At 41.1% G+C, this 17,744-nt stretch overlaps 1 protein-coding gene and 1 long non-coding RNA gene across 10 annotated transcripts in view; one reads left to right on the top strand and one right to left on the bottom strand.

The window, feature by feature from the left end:
- The window catches only part of NF1 (neurofibromin 1), a 289,146-nt gene that overhangs the window by 75,333 nt on the left and 196,069 nt on the right, over positions 1 to 17,744 (bottom strand). The window lies entirely within an intron of this gene.
- On the top strand, positions 13,028 to 15,219 carry LOC115281420. Its single transcript, XR_003904296.1, has 2 exons — positions 13,028 to 13,099; positions 13,843 to 15,219. It is a non-coding gene; the product is annotated as an uncharacterized LOC115281420 (long non-coding RNA).

The following is a 17,744-nucleotide window of genomic DNA, read 5'->3' as shown; positions in this document are numbered from 1 at the left end:
ACCTGCGTGTGGAAACACGCACGCTCCGCACCTTAATGGCACCAGAACGAAGGCTGTGCTGGCTTCAGTCGCTGCTCTCCCCCACCCGGAATTCAGGTTCAGGCGCATCAGTGGAATGGGGATGCAGAGGTGAGTCGGAGAAGCATTCTCCATCACAGCAGAGTGAGAAGATGCTCCTGGGGCTAGATTACAAGGTCACAAGTACGTGCCACTCAATAACCTTCCAGAACAATGCTTGGAAGCAGCAGCAAATTCCTTCAACACCAAAGATGTCAAATGAAAGCCAACCTAAAATCCTTTGTAAGATTATTCCTTATGAAACACGTTTTAAGAGCTAGATAAAGGATGATAGCAAACTGCCAGCCAACGCCATGGTTAAACGTGAAAAGTTAAAGGTCTATTAAAATTAGAATCAAAACGATGATGCCTAGTTTGTCATTGATCTTTCCAACAGTATTTGGGAAACTCCAGAACAGGAATAACAGACACAATTATATGGAAATAAGAAACAAAATTATTCCCATTAATAGACTGAAAAAAATGGTCTATACAAAGGATTCCTCAAGAATGCCTTCGAAAGAATAACCTTAAATAACCAACCCCCCAAAAATATGGAAACATGAAGTATTTTCTCATATGCTGCCAACAAATAACTAGAAAATTGCAGGAAAAAAAGACTATTCATGCAGCAACAGCAAATCAAATCTACAATGCCTAAAATAACATTCACATGAAATGCGCAGGACCAAATGGAGGAAAAGCTAAAAAAGCATTAATGCGAGGTATTAGCCGAGACTTGATGAAACAAAGATCTCTCCATTCATTTATTCTTTCACTCGACAGACATTTATCAGCACCTGGAATGTACCAGGCTTCAAGGCTAAGCACAGGACACACACCTTGAATGATATTGTGAAATTGCAATTATTTCCAATATAACCCATGGATTAAACCAACTCTGACAAATATATTCCAATGAGTTTCTTTTTGGACAATGACATGACACACTTCAATTCATCTGGAAAAATAAACAGGTAAGGACAGAGAAAAGGAGGAAGTAGTAGAGGTGTCTTACATGTCTCTGGAGGGGAACACACGCAAGACGGAATAGTAGGACATGAAAGGAGGATGCGCACAGTATGAAATCCAAGTGCGGTCAGAGCGCAGTGCACAGAAGGGGCTTATGGACTTCCACTTCCCCCACAGGGTTGGCGTGAAGAGGGAGGACAAAATGAGGTAATTCATGTAACGTGGTTAGAACAGTGCAGACCACACTGGAAACTCCCAAACATTGTTAACTTTAGGAGGAAAACAAAATCATAAGTCAAAGGGCAAGGGTAAGACTCTATACAGAATGCTGGGGAGGCTGGCAAATGGCCTACTTCGACGTCCCTTCATGGGACACATCTACACAGAAAACTAAAATAGAGAACATTAGGAAAAGGAAGTCTGAGAGCCAGCAGAAGAATTTAAATGTATTTCTAAATCTCTGGGAGACTTTTTTTTTTAATTAGGAAAGGGAAAAAAAAATCACAAAGGAATTTTCAACAAACTTGTCTATACAAAACTCCCAAATTTCTTTATGCTGAAGTAATGATCTGAATACAAATATTCAAGGAGAATATCATAAAGGAGATTGTTCATCCAAAGCTTATGAGACTGGTGAGAAAAATATTTAGATTCCCAATGGATAAGTGGGCAAAGGGCATAAGCAGAATATTTAAAAGACAGGAAGCATCATGATCGATAAGTATACGGACATATGAACTACCACATAATAAATCAGAAATAAAAATAAAACATGATACCATCCTCATTATTAATTCAGCGAGCAATTTTTGAGAAACAGAAACTAAGACTGGGAAAGCCATCACGAGACAGCCACATTCACGTGTTGGCACGAGTCCTGACCCCCGCGACGAAGAAACCGCCAACTGGAGCTGCTGCCTGGGCATCAGGCAGCAGGACAACCCCGCACACACGCAGTCCGGCCACTCAGACAAGGACCCAAGCTCAGGGTTTCCACCACAAGCTCCTGCTTTGCTCTTCCTGGTGCACATTCAGTGTTGTTTAAGTAACTACTCAGGGTTGAGCCTGTGAAAAGTGAGTGACTGCCGTCCCCACCACCCTGTAATAGGTGCTTGTTACTCGGTGCTCTATTTCCTACTCAGCGGTAAGCCAGGATGGAAGCCTGCCTTTCCTCCAGCTCTCTGTGTCCCCACCCACTAAACACTTCTGCGATCCCAAAGTAATATATCTTGTGCCTTGACTTCCTTTGGGTGAGTGTGCTACAAACAAATCATTTCAAAATCCCACCTCCCCAAAGGGGAAGCTCAGACGCTTAGGGAGGTCCCTGCCAGCACCGTGTATGTGGTTTGTGCAGGTCGTCAATCACAAAGTCCTTCATCCCCGTCAATCCCTTCTCTTTCTGATCGAAGTGTAGTTGACACCCCCCGCCACATGAGGTCAAGCATACAACCCACAGTTGTTGTAACTCAGCAACTCTACGCATCACTCAGCGGTCCCCATGATAAGTGTAGCCACCATACGGTGTTATTACAACATTAACTCTATTTCCTACGCTGTGCTTTTCCTCTCCAGGACTCATTTATTTTATAACTGGAAGTTCATACCTCTTTATCCCCTTTATCTATTTTGCTCATTTCATTACATACCTCCCCTTTGGCAACCACCAGTTTGTTTTCTGTATTTAAGTCTGTTTGTTTCTGCTTCACTTTGTTTTAGATTCCACATAGTGAAATGACATGGTATTTATCATTTTCTGCCCGGCTTATTTCACTTAGCATAATACCTTCTACGTCCACCCAAGGTGTCACAAAGATGTCTTCTTTTTTATGGCTGAGTAATACTCCATTGTGTGTTTGTAGGTGTGTGTGTGTGGTGTGTGTGTGTATTTATATACCACATCTTCTTTATCCGTTCACCTATCAATGGACACTTGGATTGCTTCCATATTGGCTTTGTAAATAGGCTACGAGAAACAAAGGGGTGAAAATATTTTTTCAAATCAGTGTTTTCATTTTCTTTGGGTAAATACCCGTTATGGTATAATCTGCATATTCTTAACTTAATACACCGGCCATAGGCTTCCTAACACAGCAGTGTTAAAAAACCCCAAATATTTTAACCTTTAACCTAGTAAATTCTAGGTCAGTTCTTTCTAACAGCAGGAAAAATGGGAACAATGCTAAATATCTACCATTAGGACATTAGGTAAGTAAACCATGACCCACTGACCAGAATATTACATGTCCAATAAAAGTATTTATGAAGAGTTTTTTAAAGTCTGAAATGTGGAAAATGCAAAAACTACAGAGATAAGCAAAAATTATAGGATATAAACATATAGAACTATGTATTAAGTACAACGAAAAAGAGAAATATACAAAATGCTACTACTGTATACCAAGTACATTTTATTAACTGCTTTGTCCTTGAAGAATGCAGGAGAGCTAAGAAAATAACTGTGGGGACAGCTGTCTAAGAGATCTAGGTCGAGGAGGAAAACAAGAAAATAAGAAGACAAAAAAATGGAATGGGTAGGGGTGGTCAAGAAACTAGAGGGTACCAGGAAACAGAGACCAGAGACAGAACGTAATCAGCACTCTTGGAAGCACACACAGGCATACCTCGTTTCAGTGGGCTTCACCTTACTGCATTTCACAGACAGGGCATTTTCTACATACTGAAGGTTCGTGGCCTGCACTGAGCCAGTCTATTGGTGCTGTTACTCCTACAGCACTTGGCCACTTTGTGTCTCTCACATTTTGGGAATTCTCCCAATATTTCAAACTTTTTTGTTATTATTATGTTTATTATGGTGATCTGTGATCAGTGATCTTTGATGTGACTACTATAATTGTTGTGGGGTGCCCTGAACCGCATCCATATAAGATGGGGAACTAGGAAATAAATGTGTACATTCTGTCTGCACCCCCGCTTCACATCTCCCTTCCTTTCCTTCAGCCTCCCAATTCCCTGAGACACAACAATACTGAAATTAGGGCAATTAATGACCTTACAGTGTCCGCTAAGCATTCAAGTGAAAGTCATTCGCTGTAAGTCAAAAGCTAGAGGTGATCAAGCTTAGGGAGGAAGGCATGTCAAAAGCCAAGACAGGCTGAAAGCTAGGCCTTCTGTGCCAAACAGCTAGCTAAATTGTGAATGCAAGGGAAAAAATTTCTTGAAGCTACTGCAGTGCACACACAAATGACAGGAAAACGAAATGGCCTTGTTGCTGATACGGAGAAAGTTTTAGTGGTCTGAACAGAAGATCAAACCAGTTGCAACATTCCCTTAAGCTAAAGCTGAATCTAGAACAAGACTTGAATCCTCTTCAGTTCTATGATGGCCGAGAGAGGTAAGGGTGCTGTAGAGCCCCCTCTGAAGCTGGCAGAGAAGTTCCTTCATGAGGTTTAAGGAGAAAGCCATCTCCGTAACACACAGGTGCAAGGTGAAGCAGCAAGTGCTGATGGAGAGGCTGCAGCAAGTTCTCCCGAAGACCCAGCTAAGGTCATTCATGCAGGTGGCTGCACTGAACAGCAGGTTTTCAGTGTAGATAAAGTAGCCTTCTATTGGAAAAGGATGCCACGTAGGGCTTTCATACCTAGAGAGAAATCAGTGAAAGGTCAGGCTGACCCTCTTGTTAAGGGGCTAATGCAGCCAAAGACTAAGTCGAAGCCAGTGTTCATTTATAATTCCAAATATCCTAGGGCACTTAAGAACTATGCTAAATCTACTCTGCTTGTGCACTACAAATGCAAAACCAAAGGCTGAACACATCTGTTTACAACACAGTTTTACAGAATATTTTAAGCCCACTGTTGAGACCTGCTACTCAGAAAAAAAGATCCAAGATATCACTGTTTGCTGACAATGCGCCCGGTCACACAAGAGCTGTGATGGAGATGGACAATTTGATTAATGTTGTTATCATGTCTGCTAACACAACGTCCATTCTGCAGCCCAAGGATCAAGGAATAATTGTGAACTTCAAGTCATATTTAACAAAAACATTTCATAAAGCTCCAGCTGCCACAGACAGTGGTTCCTCTGAGGAATCTGGACAAAGTAAATCAAACACCTTCTGGAAAGGAGCTACCATTCTAGAAGCCATTAAAAAGATTTGGGATTTGGGGGCACCTGACTGAGTCAGTTAAGGGTCCAATTCTTGATCTTAGCTCAGGTCTTGATCTAAGGCTCTACAGCTCAGGCCCTGCGTTGGAAAGAGGCCAAAATATTAAGATGAACAGGAGTTTAGAAGAAGTTAATTCCAACCCTCATGGATGACTTCAGGGGTTTCAAGATGTCAGTGGAAGGATTAATGGCAGCTGTGGGGGAAACAGCAAGAAACTCCGGATTAGAAGGGCAGCCTGAATGGGCCTGAATGGCCGCCATTTCACAATAAAACCTGAGTGGATAGGGAGTTGCTTCCTAGGGTTGAACAAAGAGAGCAGTTTCTTCAGCTGGAATCTACTCCTGGCAAAGAAGCTGTGAAGACTGCTGAAATGACAACAAAGGACCTAGAATATGACACACACTTAGTTACTTAAGCAGCAGAGGACTTTCAAAGGACTGACTCCAATTCTGAAAGAAGGTCTACCAGCCAAAAAAGGCTATCGAACAGTATCTTGTGCTACAGGGAAATCATTCATGAAAGAAGAGTCAGTCGCTGTGGGAAACCTGAGTGCTGTCTTTATTTTAGGAACCTGCCTTACCACCCGGCTTCAGCGCCCAGCACCCCAATCAGGCAGTAGCCGTCAGCACGGAGGCAAGGCCCTCCACCAGCAAAAAGATTATGACTCACGCAAAGCTCAAATGATAATTAGCATTTTTAGCATAAAGTGTCTTCAGTTAAGGTAGGTATTCTATTATTTTAGACATAATATGCTATTGCACACTTAACCCCCTACAGTCTAGGGTAAACATCACTTTGACATTCACTGGGAAACCAAATAATTCATTTGATTCGCTTTACTGTGACACCTGCGTTAGTGCCGTGGTCTGGGACTGAACCTGCAGCACCTCCAGGCTACGCTGACCCACTGTATCAGTTTACTTTAGCTCCGTGTGGTCAGCTGCTGTCAGAATTGTTCCCCAACAATCCAACCAGGCAAGCTCTTTTCTCTCCTTGAAACAAACAAAACCTTCCCAAAACATCCACAAATTTCCCCTGTCTCAGGATGAAGTCTAAACTCTTACTATGGCTTACTTATGGTCAGGTCCTTGCTTTGGAGTAGCATCTTTCCATCTGCCAGCTCCGTCGCCGTATAGTTCAAACAAAGTGTCTGTCTGTCCCTCTAGTTCACCGCGCTCTCTCGTGAGCTCTCAGAGATACTGCACGTCCTCGTCGCACACCGCCTTCCCTCTTCTTCCCCCAGCAAGCCTAGATTCATCCTCTTGATTTCAGTGTAGAGATCAATCCCTCCTAAAAGTTTGTAGGGTTTTTTGACCATCATGATCGGAACTGATAAATGAGAGAATGAATTAATGCAGACCAAAGATGTACCTGGTGGGCTAACAATGACCTACTTAGAATAGATCAAGTTAAACCTCCAAGTCTTATTCTATAGTCTAAGTTTCTTCCACTAGGTCAAAATAATAGCTTCAGAGTCCAGAAAAAAGAGAGATCTAAGAAAATTTAAGAATGGAGGAAGATTTGGCTAGGTGGCTACTTGTAAGAAATTAGCTCTGGGCATTGTAACTACCTATGGAATAATTCCAAAAAAAAGGTTAATTCTGACATCTGTGAACAACTTAGGAGGAGAAGATGGCTCAAGGGAAATCAGAGCGACAGCAACAAATGCCACCTCAATTGTTACTGTATTAAGCGGATTAGTTTACTTCACACTTCAAAAAGTGTTGTGCAAAGTGCGGTTTTAAAGCAGCTTACCTTAAAAAAAAAGCCATTTGGGCTCAAAGCCCCAACTCCATGCACCACGCTTAGGAACGAGCTGACACACCCACTCAGTACACCCATTATCATTTCTATAAACTGTGGCCTGATATTAAGAATCTGTTGGAAGTTATTGATGAGATAGAAGCACAAAAACTAAACACACACACACACACACACACACACACACACACACACACATACAGGCACACAGTAAGAATAGCAAACTATATAGTTCTTTCCTGATCAAAACAGTTTTAAGTGCATTTAAAGCACATTGTGGTTCAACAGAGCACAAGATGAGGTATTGTCACCCACAGCCCGTGCTGTCACCTTGGGCAAGTGATTAAATGTGTCTTCAGGTAAAAATCTAGTTAAGAAGATGTATTCCGTGTGGGTATTTAAGGGATACATTAAACCGTGTATATTAAAGCACTCTGTAGGCACTACATAAATATTTCAAAGATTACTGCTGTCCCATGTTTAAGAGATTCCTGGGTAATTACCAACATAAGAAATGGAAATGACTGAACCCATAATGATACATAATTCTCCTTGTATGTAGTTCTCACTTCAAATAACTAGTTTACAAGCTTATTTATCCCCTAGGAAATAAGATTTAGCAGTTAAAAAATTAGGTATCTGACTATTTCATATAGGTATCTCCATGCCAAGTATCACATAAATCTGATGAAATACTCAATACCAGGAAATGTAGTTTTTCACTTTGCTATTTTGGTCACCCTCCATGGTCACCATCCAAACAAACAAACTGAACTCTTCTGGAAGGCTGGAGGAATTGAAATGCCTGTCAAATCCTTCCCTCAACAGGAAATAAACGAAGATTTAAACGCTTTTCACCCAGAAAGAAAAAGAAAAAAAAAAAACAAAAAAACGAAATGAAACACAACATTGGTAAGGGAAACCGAGGATGCCATCACCACAATAACCACTGGGAAGGCCCTCATTTGCCAAAGAAATGCCTTAGCAACCGCTACTGCATGTAAGACTTTATGTAACATAAGAGTAACTGGCACACGGCCACACCCATTTACCAGTTCTATTACTTAGACATCAGATATTCAGCTGTATTTCCTTCTACTGATGAAAAATAAAGACAGCAAAGAAATGTTTAAAAATAATTTCATCTATTGATAAGTTCTGACAGTTCCTCATGGTATGGCTTTCCTACATGGATTACAAGAAATCTTTGTTGCTTTACATCCTTGGGTAAAGTACGGTAAGTCTCTTTGCCCTGTCTCGAAGTTAAAAACCAATGAAAGCTGTAGGACATTAAGTATGAACTTAGAGACACTGTAAAGTTTCCTTAAAACACATTTCAATTACCCAAAGGATCAACATGAATTATATCTCAATGAAGCTGTGATTATTTTCTTGGAAAAAAAAAAAAAAACACGCTTAGAGGGAGAAGAGTTAGGCTGCCAAGATGGGCCCTGATTCAAAAGTAAGGGTTTGCTCTACATTAAAGGAAGGGCCTCCAAGGCAATGGTGAGATGGCTCGTGCTGCCGAAGCACAAGGCACATGCTCTACAGTCTAGAGCGCCTTCTGCAAATGCCCCCAGCCCTGTGCCGGCGAGTCTTCTAATGTTACCCTTAAACGACCAGCTGAGACAAGTGGCTTGAGGACTTCTTTGATCACTATTGTAAAAGCAAGGTCGAGAATGCACACTGGCTCCCTGGGCGGATCTCGGGTCCTTGCTGGCTCCCCTCGTCTTCTCGACGTCTGCTCTGTCGACGCCCTCAGCCGTGTCCATGGGCACCCTTCTCTGAGGACATCCCCGAGGTTCACTTGGAACCACACCAATGACGGCAGCATCATCCGATTTCCAAAATAAGGCCAGGCTCTATCTAGCCTTTTACCAACATGACTTCCAATGTGCTGCTTTTAGTTCAGCAACCTTGCCACTAATATCAGCAGGAAAGATTATGAAGAGACTTGTAGGAGATGCTAAGGAGCAAAGGCGCTACCTTATAAGTCAGTGGTTTTGTTGAAGTATGGTACCTATACAGTGGGGTGTATATGAAACAGCATTTAACAGTTCTGTGTTTCTTTTTACTGTTATCTTTTCCTTATCAGTTTTCTAGTTATAGCAATCAATACTGATCTTCTACTTACAGTATAGTATAAATATTCCTTTAAGAAAAAAAGTCCAAAAAAAGCCAATAAAAATATTGAGGAAATAATAGAAGTTATGGCTTCTTACATACGAAAACTTGGCTAACAGGAGCACGTAAAAGGTTTCATCTGGAAGTAATGTGTGCTATTTTAGAGAGGTTATTCTGGCAGTAATGGGGGAAATGGAGGGCATGGGGTAACAACCTGGGGGACAAAGAACCCAATGAGAAAGTTGCTGTATGTAATAGCCTAGACCAGAGGTCAGCCAACTATGGTCCACCAGAAGTATACTGCCCACATGCCACTCGTGGCCTGGTTTTGTATGGCCCAAGAGCATTTTCAAACAAAACAATTCCCCCTCCAGAAAGAAAGAAAAAAAGAAAGAAAGAAAGAAAGAAAAGACAGACAGATAATTTGGCCTATAAAGCCTAAACTATTTACTACTTGGTCTGTTACCAAAAATGTTCGTTCGCTAACCCCAGCTTTGACAACTGACTGGACTGTGCATGGAGTGTGAAGATAAAGCTTAAAAAGCTTTCTGAAGCAGAACCAGCAAGACTCACTGACTCATCAGATGCGTGCGCTTAAGAGCAGGTAGAAGTGAAGATTGAAGTGAAGGCTTCTATTTAAAGCTCAACTGGAGACGCCATTATCCAAGGGAAGGAAACAGGCGGATGGTCTGTCTTAAAAATTAAATCACTTTGTTTTCACTGTTAACAAAAAATAAGATTAAATGACAACAAACCAAAATGAGGTAACAGACTTACAGTATTATAAAACTAGGAAACAAACTTGTTCCAAAACAGACATTTGCCTCCGGATGTGTATTTTGCAACTAAGGGGTAAGGTGTTCCTTTTCCTTTATTGTGAAAAAGCTGGTGTTTTACTGCTGAGGTACAATTCTAAAATCTATCACTTTTAAGTCTAACCTAACAATAGCCTGTTTCTGCACATTTGCACATCCACTTTCTCGGGAAGCTTACACATAGTTTCTTTACGAGTAATTGTCCACAATGAAAGCCACCTGTGCTACCCACTCCCGAGGTGTTTTAGATGTTCTACTTTTAAGTGCAGGTAAAAGCTCACTAGTAGTATGATAAAAATGTTAATCCTGAAATCCCTAACTGCTTTCAGAACCAAACATATATTACTTTCAAAACTTTAAAAGTTGAAGGGACATGAGGTGCAGGTACAATGGCAGAGCGCTTAGGGTTTTCTAAGAAGCAAGGAGTGCTTCCATTGCTAACAGAGTGTTTGTGTAACTGTCACCCAAGAAAACATTCGAGTGTCCTACTCATGAGACAAAAATCTAAAGACCAAAAAGGTACGGAAGGGAAAATAGGACCTAACGATTTCTAGAGTAATATATTAAATTGTAACTTTAAATTCTCAAGAAATTGCTATATAAAATTTATGAGCATTGAGATGATTTTATAAATAAGATCCCTTTTCTCCATTTTTTACGAGTTTTGAAAGAATCAACATGTGAAGGTAGAAAGTTCTAGAAACACCAAAAAAAAAAAACCTGTCAATTCAAGATCATATATAAGTATATAAAGGAAGATACTGCTCTTAAAATTGCTTGCTAGTTCCAAAGCTAGTCCCAGCATTAAATATGAGAAATTTAGGTTTCCCAGATAAAAATTAAGAACACAGTTGCTATTCTTACATCTATCCTGGCTACTCTTCACCCAATGTTTACCATTTGCTGGGCGCTGTACTGAATGCCATATAAATATTATCACAATACTGACAATAAGCTTAGGAACCGGGCACAGATCCACAATCCCTCATCTGAAACCCTTGGGACATGATACAGTGCTGAATTTAGAGCTGTTCAGATTTTTGAGGAAGACAACACAGGGCATACACTGTTTGTAGGAGTTTGGTTCCAGCAGGAAACAGGTGGCACATTCAAACTGGCATACTGGAGAATGTGCAGAAAGGAGAGGGAGGGCTCCCTCTGAGAGAGATAAGGGAATGTTAGAGATAGGAGACAGCAGAGCTGGAGGAGGTGGGCAGGGAGCAGTTACCAGCTGCAGAGGGGGCTGATCTTCACGGAGGGATGCAGTCAGCCCAACGTGACCTCGAAGGAAGCGAGCTGAACGCACACACTCCTCCCCACAGGTCAGAGAGACAAAACTTCAGGTTTCCAGAGGATTTTGGATTGCAGAATTGCAGCTAAGGGATTATGAACGTGCATTACGATCATTATACAAATGAAGAAACTCTCAAATGGCAGAAAACAGAGATGGGAATTCAACTCAGACCAGTGACTGGCACACAACACTTGGGAAAACTGCAAATGACCAAGTGGCTCCAATTAATCTAAACATCATTAATGGTATCAGCCTGCAGACATGAAGAAACAAAGGAGACACTGCAATCACTTGCAGAGTGTCCTGTGTCCTGCTCCGTACCAGCGCTCACTGCGAGCGGGCAGATGGTAAGAGGTAACGCTGACCACGAGAACGCCAGGATATGGCGGAGGAGAGATGTAGGATGCATCTACAGTAAAAAGCAAACTCTGATCAGTGCTCTAAAAGTATGAGGTCTTAAAATGACTGATTCTGAAGTGGAGAATTAGGGAAGGTTCACAGAAAAGGCACTGCCATCAGAGTTAGACCTGGAAGGAAGAACAGAATTGTGAACAGGAAGAAGTCCGTTGGGCAGACGAGGGAGAACGAAAAAACAAAAGGAGGCAGGAGGCATTTAAAGGCCTGAATAATGACTGGAAAATGGCTTCTGTAAATGGAATTTTAAATTTTACCTAGTCATCATCAAATGCCTGGGCAGCTTCAGATTAATAAGTAAAAGGAGACAATGAGAAGCCCAAGGCAGGAGAGCCATTTGGCTACGTGATGGGGCAGACTGAGAAAGAGACTACAAGAAGAGCCTCTCTGTGTTCAAAACCAGGAAAGGGAGAATTCTGAATTTTAAATTTTAAAGAAATCGAGACAGAAGTGTTTGGAGCACGACTAAGGACTTCTCTGTGTATTATCTGAGGACTCTGATTTGTAAATTTTTACTCCGGTTGCTAAGAGGCTTTTTATGTTGACTCTTAGGTCTAATCACGCTAATCTCCAGTTAAGTGAGGTTCTTTATTACATGCACCACATAAATAAGATTTAGCAGGCACTGGTTCTATTCATTCAAGAGAAACAAATCTTTATAGCAAAGTAAAACAAGTGAGGAACATGTACTGACTTGTACTTCTGCCATTTATGTAGCAATTTCCTTGTATGTCAACACAATTTTAAAGAGTCCAGGCCAGTGTGATGAAAACATTAGCACAATACAACTGAACTTCCCCGTGTGCTAATTGTCAAGGAACAGAAATGATCAAAAGACAAAGTTCCTTTAGAGGATATACTTGATGTGCTTCAATGTGGGTGGTTTAACATCTTTAAAAACAAAACTTTGTTAACACAGTATGACAGTAACACTTTCATATCCAATCCTTTTCTTTCTTTTCTCACTAAACTTGTTTTATATTAATAAGGTTTAACTTCTTTTCTAATAGATGTATTATTTAATGTATGTTTAAATGCCTGGAATATATTCCTGAATCATTTTTAAAACTTCAAAATAACCATGGTCAGAAACAACCTATAAACATTTAAGCAAAATGCTTTAAGAAAAATAAAGACATCTGTCTCTTAACATCCTTGCTTGATTTTAAGTCATGATAAGCATAGCAGGCACAATACTCTAGTCCTCTAGTTAGTCAATCTAGAGAAGAAACTAACGAACACCCAGATAAAAGGAATAACAAAGATATATTCACCGGCTTCTTTAAATAAGCAAGCAGAATTTTAGAAAGCCTTTATTTGAATTCCTTGATCTCTGCCAAGGTCCGGCTGCTTATACTATTCGTTTGGAAAACACTCAATAGGACATTTCCAAAGAACAAATCCCAGGTCAAGTTCAGAACACGTGACGTCCTAGCTAATTATATTTAAACAGCATACAGTAAGACGTTAGATTCCCGGAGAAACACTGGAGAAAGCCTGAATTCTTAATCTTCAAAGAAAAAACATCAAAAGGTAATATTAATTTGAAAATTTCTGAATTACATATCAGAGCCAAATGTAACTTTTAGGATATATTAGATTCCTGAAACTGAAGTCTGTGCTTTAAGTTAAAAAAAATTTTTTTTAACCATGACCAACGTGGGGTAGTTACATTATCTCAAAGGTGGCAAGCCATTAGGTTTGAATGTAAGCTAAAATAAATAAGCCTTACTTTAAAAATGGTTTACTATTAAATTTTTGATATATGTCTATAGAAGACCAGACTAAGAGACAGACTCAAGTTCTAGTTCTAGACATTTTTAGATAGGCATTCTCAGGCAAGTTATGTCCTTTGTTTGAGTCTATTTGTAAAATGAAGGAGTTGATACTGATCACTCTTTTTCCCTATCTTAAAACTATGAAATTGTTGGGGTGCCTCAGTAGCTCAGTAGGTTAAGCACCAGACTTCAGCTCAGATCGTGATCTCACCGTTCGTGGGTATGAGCCCCACATTAGGCTCTGCGCTGACAGTGTATTGTCTGCTTGAGAGTCTCTCTCTTTCTGTCCTTCCCCTACTCATGCCTTTTCTTTCCCTCTCTCAAAAATAAATAAATAAACTTCAAAAAAAAAAAGAAGAAGAAATTGTGAAACCCAAGATGGGCATCTCCCCAGTGCTGCTGGAATGAGGTTTCCTCCAGGTTTCCCCTCTTTAGAAAAGCTAATTCTTAGATTTGTATTCACAGTGTCAGTAAATCTCTATAATTATTTTGAAACAGAAAAATGATGTTCAAACTATCACTCATTGGCCTGTTCCTCCTGGCTGTCGCTAACACTTTGGGGAATGCTACGACACCGATGATCTCAAGTTCTATGACAATCTCGAGTCCCACAACAAGCCCGAATCCTCTGACAACCTCGAATCCCAAGACAACCTCGGATTCCAACACAGTCTCGAATTTCAAGATGGCTTCACAGCTCCAAAGAACCTCAAATGTGAAGATGGCTTCAAATGACAAGATACCTCTGAAAATAGTAATGACCCACGAGACAGCCACGACCATAAACATGACAACTACAGAGAGTGCTGGTGTGAAACTGAATCCACTGGACAGCACTCACTTTCTTTTCTATGTAACGTGTTCACTGCTCTGTGTGCACTCAGGCTGAAACAGACTTGAACTATCTGCGTTTCTATCTCAGTTCATTGCTATCTGCTGAATTACAACATGTACACTACGAAAATCAAATTTATTTCAACTTACATGTTAGGAAGTTATCATTATCCTGGCTTAATTAGCTTGTAGATTTTAATTGTATAAGTTTAATTATTACCTTAATATAATGGTTACTTCCTTATTTCCTTGCTTTTGCTAAAACAAGCAAAATATCACACATTTGCCTTTGATATGCCTGCAGAATTGAATTGAAACTCAAATTTTTAAATTAAAAGTTAAGAGAAGAAATTATGTTGGTGACATCTAACAAAGGACACCCCTGTGCGTGAGAGAAAGGGACAGAGGGTAGGGATGAGGAGTGGTGTGTGCTGTTTTTGTATTGTTTTTTATTAAACAGACAAGTGCTAAACTTCTAAGGAGATACTACACCTGGGTGTTCATGAATGTGGAACAGTAATATGTTGTTACGGTAAAAAATGGGCCAACTCTGCTTTTTGAAAAAAAAATTGTTTTTTAAAATTTATTTAAATAATCTCTCTACACCCGAGGTAGGGCTCAAACTCATGACCCTGAGATCAAGAGTCACATGTTCTTCCGACTGAGCCAGTCAGGTGCCCCAATTCTGCTAACTACTGTAATGTATAATGCAGCTGGTCCAATGTCAAGATTATCTTGCTCTGAGTAAACATCTGCCTGTGCTTGAAAAGGTCATTTATAGATCAGATGCCTAGAATTCAGAACTCTTCCCTACAGAAATATATCTTAAAACCATTGGAGAGTTTCATGCTGGTCTACAAAGGTGGATTCAACCCCAAAATCTAGTACATAATTTTAACACTGAAAATAACCATGTCATTAATAGTGTGGTTGTTAAGATTTGAAACCCAGCTGATTCTTAGCAGCTGTGCTGCCATGAGTTAAACACACGACTTGGTGGGATTCCTAAACTTCAACAATAAACTGATTACAGACAAATCACTCTGGGTGCCTGCTAAATATTTAGATTAGGCTCTCCCAAAGAGATTCCGATTAGGGAGCCCAGGATAGGGCCTCGGGATAGGCGTCTTGTTTTAATTCTCCAGGTCAGTCTGACAGCTAGGTTTGGGAGTGACTTACAACTTTTATGTTTTAGTTTATACACATGTCACTCACCATGAATAACAATACCTCAGGAGGTTACTGTCAGGGTTACAGGAAAAATTCTATCATATGCACAATTAGCCTGATGCGGAGAAAGCACTCGGTGAATATTGGCTATTATTACTGGTACTACTGCTGCCCAAAAAGCAATTGCCAGATATCATAATACTCTTAACATTCATTATATCTTTTAGGTTTTATATTTTTAATTACTCTCCCAAAATAACCCATGCTCCTGGTCAAATAATACAGAGATACATAGTAAATATTATAATTGGTCCTCCACCTTCTCCACCCATACTCCCTGAGAGGAGCCGTGAACGGTTCCATGTGTATGTTTGCACACAACTCTCAGTCTGTAAATGCTTGTGCACACAGATTACTCCGCACCTTGCAGGACGAGGGTCAGGGTCCTCCTTCTGAGTCTTTTTAAAGCTGCGCTGGAACACGTCTGCTACTCTTGCCTGAGCAGAATCCATTTTTCCTCATCCTGGTACCTGTGATCCGATTTTCCCTCTCAACTCGTGCAATTCAAGTAGGGTTACAGCTTCCCCACTGCGCCCCGGCGACAGGTACGTGGTTCGGGCCCAGACTGCCCAGACACTCTGTACCCCACCCCCCCCCATCACGGTGACTGCCTCGGGAAACGGCACGTGACTCAAGCCAGCCCGGGGAAACCAGTCCTTTCGCTGTACCTACTGGCAAAGAGGTCATCTTCCCTCAGTTGTTAAGCTGAGAATACGAGCCATTGCTGGCCAGAGGAAGGGCTTCCTGGGAAGAATACCGACCCAGACGAAGCAGAGTCGAGAGACAGAGGAGACCACGTTCTCCCAGCTCTGCACCAGGTCACACGAGAAGCCAGTCCACCTGTTCGTCCCCTCAGGTACACCTGCCACAGCCCTTTTTGGTTTGTACGATTCGGTAACAAGCAGAACAACCTTAACATACTGTGTGCTATTCCAGAACACAGCGACAGCATCATGTATTCAACAATTCCCCTTCTGAAGCACAGTTTCACGGTTTTCATTTTGTTGTTGTTGCTACTATAAACAAGGCGGCGACAAGTGTTCTTGTCCTCACGACACTCTAACCACTACAGGGCAGGAGCAAACGTACATGGGAGGAAACAGAGGGGAAGATTAGAAACTAAATTAGGTAAAAATTACGGAGGACCTTGCATGCCTGACAAGAGAACCTACTGATTCCTTTATCTGAGGAGTCGGTGGAGCTATCTGACGCACTGAGAGTGACAAGATGAGGTGTGTGTGGAGATGCCTCCAGAAACAGTGTGAAGGTGACTTGGAAGAAATTCCCTGGGAATCAGGAAGCTGGAGGCTAATGCTGCATTAGTACAGGTAAGAGCTAATAAGAAAGTCTCAATAGCGGCGGAGGGGAGGGGAACGGTTCCAAAAGACATTTTCAAGGTACTGAAAAGTAGTAGTAAACCATTAAGATCCAATTTAAAAACAAAAATTAGAACACAAACGAAAGGACAGCCCCTGCTGAAAGAATTGCACTAGGCGGTTATTTTGGTCACACGATTGCCAGCTAGGAAGGAGCATGTACTTGACTGGCCAACCCCCACTTAGCATGCATTTCGCCAAAGAGACATGTTTTTAGCTGAACCACATTCTCTTTCTGGAATGTGAAGCATGCAGTACTGAGGTAATGAAAAGGTTCGGAGCTGGGGCTAAAACTGAAGGGATACAGAAAGAGAAAACTCATTAAGTAAAGTAGATTACGAAGCCAGGAGAGACTCAGAATGTAAACTGGCTCCAGAACTGACAGCCACCTAGTTCTCTCTATACCAGGGCGGGCTCTGCCACGGTTCATGTTTTTCCCAAGAAAATAAGGTCTTCTGTGCAATAAGAGAGGCCTCACTAAAATAATTTAAGTGATTTGTCAAGATCTCACCATTAAAATCAAGACTAGGTGACTGATAATGAGGAGGATAAAAGGAAGAGGTAAGAATTTAAAAAGATTAGGGTTTTTAGCATGGGAAAGAATAGTGATGTTACTGAAAAAGAGAATACAGTGTGAAAAAGTGGAACTGAATATACGTATACTGAATTAAGTTTTGCATACTTCAAGTCTGAAACGTCTGTGTAAGGTGAATGGAATCCACAGGTCAAAAGACACCAATTGATACACTGTAGTCCAAGCCATAGAAACACAGGAATATCAAAAGAGAAGTCCAACCCAAATGCTCTTTGACAAAGCTGGCTAAGTAGAGAGAAGGCCTTTGCAATCTCCTTCTGGACTTGTACAGAGGAGGAAACAGGCCTCTCTCTGCTCCAGGCTACTGTGTCAACGGTCTTTGTGCTAAGACAGGATACTAGGTGAAAATGAAGGCCAAGAGGAGC

Source organism: Suricata suricatta, chromosome 17 (assembly GCF_006229205.1).
Source record: "Suricata suricatta isolate VVHF042 chromosome 17, meerkat_22Aug2017_6uvM2_HiC, whole genome shotgun sequence".
NCBI classification, from domain to species: Eukaryota; Metazoa; Chordata; class Mammalia; order Carnivora; family Herpestidae; genus Suricata; species Suricata suricatta.
Note: the sequence above shows the minus strand (reverse complement) of the source record. Positions and strands in the feature narration are given on the sequence as shown.